This window comes from Triticum aestivum, chromosome 3D (genome assembly GCF_018294505.1).
Source record: "Triticum aestivum cultivar Chinese Spring chromosome 3D, IWGSC CS RefSeq v2.1, whole genome shotgun sequence".
Taxonomy (NCBI): domain Eukaryota; kingdom Viridiplantae; phylum Streptophyta; class Magnoliopsida; order Poales; family Poaceae; genus Triticum; species Triticum aestivum.
Window position 1 is genome coordinate 73,917,209 of NC_057802.1, and position 7,852 is coordinate 73,925,060.

The following is a 7,852-nucleotide window of genomic DNA, read 5'->3' on the forward strand; positions in this document are numbered from 1 at the left end:
GTAACAAGAAAATAAAGTTTCTACGATCTGATCGTGGAGGAGAATATTTGAGTTACGAGTTTGGTCTTCATTTGAAACAATGCGGAATAGTTTCGCAACTCACGCCACCCGGAACACCACAGCGTAATGGTGTGTCTGAACGTCGTAATCGTACTTTACTAGATATGGTGCGATCTATGATGTCTCTTACTGATTTACCGCTATCGTTTTGGGGTTATGCTTTAGAGACGGCTGCATTCACGTTAAATAGGGCACCATCGAAATCCGTTTAGACGACGCCTTATGAACTGTGGTTTGGCAAAAAAACCAAAGTTGTAGTTTCTTAAAGTTTGGGGCTGCGATGCTTATGTGAAAAAGCTTCAACCTGATAAGCTCGAACCCAAATCGGAGAAATGTGTCTTCATAGGATACCCAAAGGAAACTGTTGGGTACACCTTCTATCACAGATCTGAAGGCAAGACTTTTGTTGCTAAATTTGGATCCTTTCTAGAGAAGTAGTTTCTCTCGAAAGAAGTGAGTGGGTGGAAAGTAGACTTGATGAGGTAACTGTACCTGCTCCCTTATTGGAAAGTAGTTCATCACAGAAGCCGGTTCCTGTCACACCTACACCAATTAGTGAGGAAGTTAATGATGATGATCATGAAACTTCAGATCAAGTTGTTACTGAACCTCGTAGGTCAACCAGAGTGGTACGGTAATCCTGTTCTGGAGGTTATGTTACTAGACCATGACGAACCTACGAACTATGAAGAAGCAATGGTGAGCCCAGATTCCGCAAAATGGCTTGAGGCCATGAAATCTGAGATGGGATCCATGTATGAAAACAAAGTGTGGACTTTGGTTGACTTGCCCGATGATCGGCAAGCCATTGAGAATAAATGGATCTTCAAGAAGAAGACTGACGCTGACGGTAATGTTACTGTCTATAAAGCTTGACTTGTTGCAAAAGGTTTTCGACAAGTTCAAGGGATTGACTATGATGAGACTTTCTCACCCGTAGCGATGCTTAAGTCTGTCCGAATCATGTTAGAAATTGCCGCATTTTATGATTATGAAATTTAGCAAATGGATGTCAAAACTGCATTCCTGAATGGATTTATGGAAGAAGAGTTGTATATGATGCAGCCGGAAGGTTTTGTCGATCCAAAGGGAGCTAACAAAGTGTGCAAGCTCCAGCGATCCATTTATGGACCGGTGCAAGCCTCTCGGAGTTGGAATAAACGCTTTGATAGTGTGATCAAAGCATATGGTTTTATACGGACTTTTGGAGAAGCCTGTATTTACAAGAAAGTGAGTGGGAGCTCTGTAGCATTTCTGATATTATATGTGGATGACATATTGCTGATTGGAAATGATATAGAATTTCTGGATAGCATAAAGGGATACTCGAATAAGAGTTTTTCAATGAAGGACCTCGGTGAAGTTGCTTATATATTGGGCATCAAGATCTATAGAGATAGATCAAGATGCTTAATTGGACTTTCAGAAAGCACATACCTTGACAAAGTTTTGAAGAAGTTCAAAATTGATCAAGCAAAGAAAGGTTTTTTGCCTGTGTTACAAGGTGTGAAGTTGAGTAAGACTCAATGCCCGACCACTACAGAAGATAGAGAGAAGATGAAAGATGTTCCCTATGCTTCAGCCATAGGCTTTATCATGTATGCAATGCTGTGTACCAGACCTGATGTGTGCCTTGCTATAAGTTTAGCAGGGAGGTACCAAAGTAATCCAGGAGTGGATCACTGGACAGCGGTCAAGAACATCCTGAAATACCTGAAAAGGACTAAGGATATGTTTCTCGTTTATGGAGGTGACAAGGAGCTAGTCGTAAATGGTTACGTCGATGCAAGCTTTGACACTGATCCGGACGATTCTAAATCGCAAACCGGATACGTATTTAGATTGAACGGTAGAGCTGTAAGTTGGTGCAGTTCTAAACAAAACGTCGTGGCGGGATCTACGTGTGAAGCGGAGTACATAGCTGCTTCGGAAGCAGCAAATGAAGGAGTCTGGATGAAGGAGTTCATATCCGATCTAGGTGTCATACCTAGTGCATCGGGTCCAATGAAAATCTTTTGTGACAATACTGGTGCAATTGCCTTGGCAAAGGAATCCAGATTTCACAAGAGAACCAAGCACATCAAGAGACGCTTCAACTCCATCCGGGATCAAGTCCAGGTGGGAGACATAGAAATTTGCAAGATACATATGGATCTGAATGTTGCAGACCCATTGACTAAGCCTCTTCCACGAGCAAAACATGATCAGCACCAAGGCTCCATGGGTGTTAGAATCATTACTGTGTAATCTAGATTATTGACTCTAGTGCAAGTGGGAGACTGAAGGAAATATGCCCTAGAGGCAATAATAAAGTTATTATTTATTTCCTTATATCATGATAAATGTTTATTATTCATGCTAGAATTGTATTAACCGGAAACATAATACTTGTGTGAATACATAGACAAACAGAGTGTCACTAGTATGCCTCTACTTGACTAGCTCGTTGATCAAAGATGGTTATGTTTCCTAGCCATAGACATGAGTTATCATTTGATTAACGGGATCACATCATTAGGAGAACTAGTAAAGTGGCCCGCCCCATGTGCGGGCTAGAATTTTATAAAGTTTTATTGGGATAATACTTTTTGTTTTATGTAAAGATGATTTGAATCAAATTTGATCACACTCAAAAGTATGAGTCTTTTGCAATCACAATTTTCCTACTGTGCAATTTATATTTTTATCATTTTCTCTACATATATTTGCTAATGTTGTGTAAGATTTGCTATATTAATTTGTTATAGGGCCAAGAAGATTAGAGACTCATGTGTGTGCCTCTAATTTTCGCCAGTTATGTTTGAACATTTTTTATTGAATTTGGTATATTAAGTAAAAGAGAATTTATATACTATATATTCATTAAAATGGTTCGTGAGAGTGGCGTTTTGGCACATGGGAGCACGTGCTCCTGGTTTTGAAAATGTGTTTTAAACATATTTTGAATTATAAAAAAATCCAAAAAAACTTGACGCATACATCTCAATATTGTACATGCTCACAAAGTTGTTTCGCGAAAAACCGACAACTTGTGTGTCGCTTGCGAAAAAGACAAAATCCGGTGTTAAAAAATATTTTTCTCAAGACATCCTTTTGTCCTTTTTACACAAGCCATAAAAAATGTCGGGTTTATCCGAAACTTGACGTGCACACATATAATGTCCAGATATATACACCAAAAATTTTGTTTGGAATTTTTTCACACTTTTAAATATTCTTTTGCGTGCAGGGGCGCGCGCTCCCGGGAGCACCAACGGGTAGTATTTTTCTTTCTTTCATGGACACTGATTGAGTTAAATTATAACACGTAGTACTATTTGTCGGAAAAAAATTATAACACATACTACACCGGAAGCAGGGCCGGCGTTGGGTCATCTTCTCAACTAAGCAAAGTTTTCTCTTTTTTTGAGAGTTCAGCAAAGTTTTCTCGAAACCATGCCCATCCACAGCACTATAGTATTAGCACGTATTGTGGCTTCAGGGGTCCCAACCAACATGAACCTTCATTTTTCTTCTCTCTTTCTTTATCTTCTCGAAACTCCCAGCCATGGAAATGGTTGAGTTTTCTTTGTCTTCTTGGAGCTCCCAGCCATGGAAATGGCTGAGCCATCTTGGATCCACCGCATTTGAGGATGACCCCCAAGTCCCCCCTCAGTTTTCAACCTCCTCGTCCTTACCTGCACGCACCTCATGCCGGGGACGGCGCTTGGTTTGGATCCCCGTGTGCCTCGTCGATCTCCCAGGCCGGTCAATGGGAGCAGGGCCCTAATAGCAGCTGCGTGATGGAGGATGTGAGGTCGTCGAAGTCGACGGTTCCTTCCCAGTATGTGTCCATGGAGGCGATGAAGTAGTGGATCTCGTTCCCTTTAGCTCCTGCACGATTTTGGGATCTTGGGGGTGTTGTCCGTCCCCAAGCGCCGAGCCGTAGGCGTCAATGCTGTCCCCAAGCGAGGCACTCCGACGTATCGTCTTCGTCCTCAACAGCGGCAGCCCGGCTTCGGCATTGCATTCTTCCACCTACAGGTCCCCCCATCTCTCTTCTCTCTTTTCTTTTGTCTTCGTACGATTGAGCCAATATGCTTTAAGGTACTGCTTGCTAGTGACAAATGTTACTATCCTGCATACTGGTTGTTGTTGATTTTCATCCAGATTGACTTCTTGTCCATCTACAAAATGATTATAGTAAGTTGTGGACGCGTAACACAGCTTAAGGCAAAATGTTAATTAGTTTATGTCCTTTCCACTTTTTCCGGGCTTGGGATTGAAATTGGTGGTGGTCTGGCCCGTACGCCCATTAATATTCACAAAATTAAGGAAGTAATTAGTGTATTTGTGATTTTAATAAGTGAATAGTAAAATTAGGTCTAATTGCAATATAATATAGAATGATGCTCGGATGCTCTCACCATTGGATGATTGTCCTATGGAATAGGCTTGAAGTATCAAATGATATATAGTGTCGATGTTTGGTATTATTGAACTATTTCCATCAAATGCTGATGCATGTTTCCAATGCTTATGCGGAGTAGTACATCATATCCATGTACTTCTGGTTATATAAAAGGCTGTTAAAATCCATCTAGTTCACTGCGAAGGAGATGGCCTCTGCCCAGCGTACGTTCAAGTCCACACCCATCTAGTTCATATGTATGCAAGTAGTGGCACATGCTCTTTTTAATAATTTTTATGCCTAAACAAATCATTTGTTTTGTATTGATGAGTGTATACATGCACTTGCCCTAAGAGCAGGGACAACTCTTTTGTAGTAAATTCATAGAGATAATTGATGATGGTACCTTAGACTACAAAATTGATAATTTCTAATTAGTTGAGTGAAATCGTTTTTCGCTCTCCATGTCTGATGTGTTGAAGCACAATATGCGTAAAGCACTACCAAGATTTGCTATCTCGGCCATTTAGTCTTGCGGTACAATGCAGATTCCAATAATCCTATAGTCCGTGGATGCCTCATATTTGTAATCATTTATTGAATATGAATGTCAAAAGGTGAAAATGCGTGTTAGAGAGGCACACATCTATCATAAGGACCTGCTGATTTTCAGGAATGATTATGCGGACCAGACATGTTACGGATCTACATAACAAACTAAGTAACCTCCTTTTCGATTCTATTGTCATTATAAACAAAAGCCTCCTTTATCAATTCCTTGTGATGCTAAAAACAATCTAAGTACATATGAGAAAGGAAGATGTAATATCAATAGAATTTGCATAATTAAATATTAAGATGAGCACGACTAAACATTCATAGTCTCCAAAGTGGATTTGTCTGCATGCACACATAATAAGTTAAATCCATGTTCTCATGGACTCAAAGTAAACACAATTGTATGCCAATGCAAATTACTAATCCCTCCGTTCACAAATATAGGATGTTTTGGATATTCAATATGGACTACATATGGACTGAAATGAGTGAACAAACACACTAAAGCATGTCTATATACATCCGATTCACAAAAAAGTTAGAACATCTTATATTTGTGAACGAAGGGAGTACAAAGTATTTAGAGTATCTAGAATATATTTGTATAAGTACAATCAAGGGGATTAAGTTTGTAGTTTAGCACTTGCTCTGCCTTGTTCTATCTTGTGTTCCTTCCAGGTGCTTTCCTAATCATCTTAAAATTTGAATGTCAGTAACATAATTTCCTTGCTAGGCTAGCTTTAATAAAAAATTAATTTGTTCAGGGATGCATATGGGGCATTGTAGCACCAAGGTGCTAGTGCATGTCCGTTCAAACATTTGAAAATATGAACTTTCTTTCTTTGATGAGAGTACCTCGTCACTGATACTGTCAATGCTATAATGGTCTTGTTTTTCGTCCTGTCCCGCCTGCAAGGTAAGATACTATACCATATAGTTTGGAATATAAAATAGGCCAATTGTTTTTCTTAAATTGGAAATGTAAAGTTTTGACATGTGTAAAGTGTTCTTTCATGCACTCTTTTAAAGTATTTTAACATGTGTGAAGTTTCTTCATAGTCTTTATTTGAATCATCTTCTAATGTAATTACATATGGACATACTTTCTTTTCGAATACATTTGCATACAGTTTTTGGAAATTCATAAAATAACAACAATTATTTAACACATGTAGAAGATGAGAAGTGAAATACCTGATTATTGAGAAGTTTGTTCTCTGTAATCTTTTTTGCTTCATTCATGACTTTTGTTCCTTGGATTTCCAGTATGATTTATAAAGAACATGCTTGCAGTATACTATTGGTAAACTATTAGAACCTGTTTTCCAATATGGATCCTTCTGGAGGTGGCTTGATTTCGTGCAGAAGATGGTACCTGCTCGAGGTGGTGTTTTCGCTAGACGGAAGTAATGATGTACATTGTGTCATTGCTGGCTGAAGTTGATCGGACAATCCTCAATATCACGTACAATGTTCTACAAGCACAATATTGGTAAGTGGAAGTAAAAGTAAGTGCCTTGCCTAATTGAGCTTAAACTTGTTAGTTGGGCGGCAACGCAAATATGAACTTATATATGTGCTACTAATTAGAGCAAAGGGGGTTCATGAAAAGGACTAATGCTACATAGTGCAACCCCAATTCCAATGGAGATGGTGAACGCTCTAGGGCATCCCAGTTCTTTTTTGCTGATCTATCAGGTCCAACACCTGCGACTGCTCGTCAGGTCCAACATCCGCGTCGAGGAGTCCTGCTTCGTTGCGAAGGGAGAAGTCGGTTTTCAGTCCCTCATGGAGGCCATGCAGTTCATGGCGTACGTCTGTTCCAGGCCGGCGCTTTGTAGACAGAGCTTCAAAATTCAGGACATCTTGGAGGAGAACCGCTAGGGTTCTCTCGAGGAAGTTTAGGTCCATCGGTGGAGCAGGAATTCCTGAGCGAATCTTGAAGGACATCTTTCTTTCTAGTAAATATCTAAGCCGAAGATAGCTCCCTATGTATTTGATGCAACGGATGTAAATATTTTGTTTATGTAGATGTCCATCTGTGCTCTAATCTAGTAGTAATGATACAATAGTTTCTTCTCGGATGCATGTACTGCTTTCATGTAAGATTTAACATCAGATTGAAAAGAAAGAAAACATGGTGCTTCAAGTAGTAATGATACAATAGTTTCTTCTCGGATGCATGTACTGCTTTCATGTAAGATTTAACATCAGATTGAAAAGAAAGAAAACTTGGTGCTTCATGAACTGCTGTAGGTTCTAGAGGACTAATTAAAGAACAAAATAGCTATGGAGAAAAAAGGACATGCATTGGATAGCTCGGGGGAATCCATCCAGTACCTGCCTCTATGGGTCGCTGCTAAAGCTCCATAGGATTCATGCCTGTGCGAGCCACCTGGGGAGGGTCTGGCAAATTCCTTTTGGTCCACGACATGGATGTGACGCGGTAGTGGCACAACGACGATTCTTGCGGAGAAGGTGCCGCCGCCGGCCGTGCTAGGTTATATATATTTTTAACTGGTCACAGTTTTTTTTTGGCGATAGAGTTGGAGCTTGGGTATGTTTTTGACGTGGGTATAGGTACAGGTCGTACATGAAGGGAGGAGGCGTGGAGAGCGTTAATCAAATTTATTGGCTGAGATTTAATTAATGTTGACAATATTAGATTCAACGGCTAGATCTTTCTAATTTTTGTGATAATTTCTATCTATTTATCTATTTTCTGGTTATCCCGTATATTACTTTTTATATATAAATAGATGATGTGATTGACTTGACCCATTCCGTTAGCTTAGCACTCGATCGTTTAGTATTCTGCTATTGCTTTCTTCATGACTTATACAT

General features: G+C 39.7%; 1 long non-coding RNA gene across 1 annotated transcript; it reads left to right on the forward strand.

Annotated features, from left to right (window-relative positions):
- The first annotated feature begins 3,489 nt into the window (after positions 1–3,489).
- Positions 3,490–7,191, forward strand: LOC123077514 (uncharacterized). The gene is made up of 2 exons (XR_006436672.1): positions 3,490–4,083; positions 5,773–7,191. It is a non-coding gene; the product is annotated as an uncharacterized lncRNA (long non-coding RNA).
- Positions 7,192–7,852: the final 661 nt, after the last annotated feature.